Source organism: Galeopterus variegatus, unplaced genomic scaffold, assembly GCF_000696425.1.
Source record: "Galeopterus variegatus unplaced genomic scaffold, G_variegatus-3.0.2 Scaffold10638, whole genome shotgun sequence".
NCBI lineage: Eukaryota > Metazoa > Chordata > Mammalia > Dermoptera > Cynocephalidae > Galeopterus > Galeopterus variegatus.
Window position 1 is genome coordinate 63,340 of NW_007736749.1, and position 2,335 is coordinate 65,674.

General features: G+C 42.5%; 1 long non-coding RNA gene across 1 annotated transcript in view; it reads left to right on the forward strand.

Moving 5' to 3' along the window:
* LOC103610131 overlaps window positions 1–2,127 on the forward strand; it is a 9,469-nt gene extending 7,342 nt beyond the window's left edge. The window contains exon 3 of the long non-coding RNA XR_552188.1: window positions 1,989–2,127. This is a non-coding gene — a long non-coding RNA (uncharacterized LOC103610131). The remainder of the gene's footprint in view (window positions 1–1,988) is intronic.
* The last annotated feature ends 208 nt before the right edge of the window (window positions 2,128–2,335 follow it).

The window sequence follows — 2,335 nt, forward strand, 5'->3', positions numbered from 1 at the left end:
TCTGAAAGGGCTTTTACTTCATGGCTCCAATGCTGAAGAAGTGAAGTATAAAGAATATGAAAAACAGCATGAGAAGGTCCAGGGTGACAGCAGCTGCTCCCCAGGAGGTCTTGAATGTCCTTGGTCCCCAGGCGGCATCACCTGATGAGGTTCTCCTAGGCTGTAAATTACAGGAACCAATAGGGGGCGCCCGAGCCTTGAGATCTGTGGATTTTTGAAGCTGCCTTTACTTTTTCGGAATTTATTTTTGCGTGTAGTACTGTGAGGCCCTTGGCTGTACGAATCAGCACAGACTTAACCATCTGAAAATCAAGAAAGTTAAAATTTAAGAACATGTATTTTATCAAATATATACAGGGAGGACGGCACGTATAAAGTTTTAAAAAATTGTACTGATGATGATAGCTTTAAGAACCGTAATGATTACATTGTGTAATGTTGAATATACTAATTATCTGGATTTGAGCATCACACAGGTATTGATATTCGACACAGTACCCCACAGATATGTACACNGTGTGTGCGTGTGAGTATGCATGTGTGATGGGGTGGCAGTGAAGCCTTTGGCCCTGGGGATATGGAGGATAAGTGCTTTGAGGCTGAGGTTGGCAAGATTCAAAAGGCTGGCACTGTGAGCGTCTGAAGGCTTGCTACTCAGAGTGTGGTGCACGGAACAGCAGGATCAGCATCCCTGAGAGACTGATGGAAATGCAGAGTCTCAGGCTCACCTCAGACCGATTGAATCAGACTCTACTTTTTAACAAGATCTTTAGGTTATTTGCACACACATTAAAGTTTGAGAAGCACTGGTCTAGAATACATTAAAAATAAATATGTAATTATTAAAGTAAAAGAAAAGAAAAGTTTGTTCTGTGACTGCCTAAAATTATCTCAAATACCAGAAGCTGGTGTGTGATTCACTCTCTAGCCTGCAGAACAAAATCCTAAATCCTTAGCTTTGGTGTTCAATTCATAGTCACGTATTTCCATAGATCTCTTCCATTTTGTCCTGTATTAATTTCTTCTTAGGTCAAACTAGCCTACTCCTTGTCCATCGATTATACCATAAGCATTCCCTCTTTTACACTTTACTGACACTGTTTCTTGTACTTTTTAGGGACATTGTTCAATCTTTGTCCAGCATATTGCTATCTTTTCCTTTCCCTGCACCGCACCGGACTTTAATACTCATACCACATATATTCTGCCTTCTAGAAGCTAGGCTGTGAGCTCCTTGAGGGCAGAAGCTGTCTTAGGCCTCTCTAGAGTCCCAGGAATAAGCACAGTGTGTTACACAGGGTCTGGGATTAAGAAATACTGATTGCCTAAGTCAGAGTAAAGAAGGTAACAAGCAGTCACTGTCCATCACCTCCCTAGGGCCAGGGAGCTGCGCTGCACCAGGGGGAGCAGCAGCACAAAGCTCGTGTTCACTATGGTGGGGTCTGCTCCTCCTGTGGTTCTGCCTCCTAAACGTGTGCAGCAGACCTCCCTTATGATACTGAATCTCATGTCTGAACCCATTCTTGGGCGCAGAGCGTGTGTGTGTTAATGACTGGTTGGTCATTTGAAACATCTACTTCAGCAATTCTATTCTTAGTTTACATTTGGTCTCCAGGAAGAATGGTCTGCACAGGTGTCAGTGTCTGATTTCACTCGCTGGTAATTGCAAGCGTTCCTAAGGGTCTCACTCTATGGGTGGTGCTTATAATAGCCCTGGTTCCTATTATTTGGAGTCAGTAACGTGTGCCATAATTCCTATGTTCCATCATGGTTATGCAGCAGTGTGCTTAGTACCCTCCTTGGTAAAGAATCTAGAAAATAATGTGAGAAAATTAAATAGGTTACATGCGATCGGTTATTTCATACGTACAGGTCTCTGGCGTTTTGTCTAAGGTGACCTCAATTTTGGCAGCTATGTTTGTTAAGCATTATATACCTGTCACTCCACCTTGTAACTTTAAGGAATTACAAATGATAATGTTTTTAAGCATACAGAGCTAAGCTAGGAATGCTGAACACTGTGTCGAAGATCCGAGGGCAGGTGAAGACCACCGGATACCCGCAGACAGAAGGCTTGCTGGGAGACTGCATGCTGAAATATGGCAAGGAGCTCGGGGAAGACTCCACTTTTGGTGAGTAGTCATAGATCACCTGGAAGAGCTGAGAACACCTCTCGTGTTGGTTTCAGGTTATGCACAAAACGTTCAGCTTAACAGTTACCTTAGTATTTTTTCAAATTACCAAAGTAATACATGTTCATTGTGGGAGGTTTAGAAAAAAACACAGCAAGTAAAATAAATCCTATAATCCCATCTCTACTAATAGTCCCAATTAA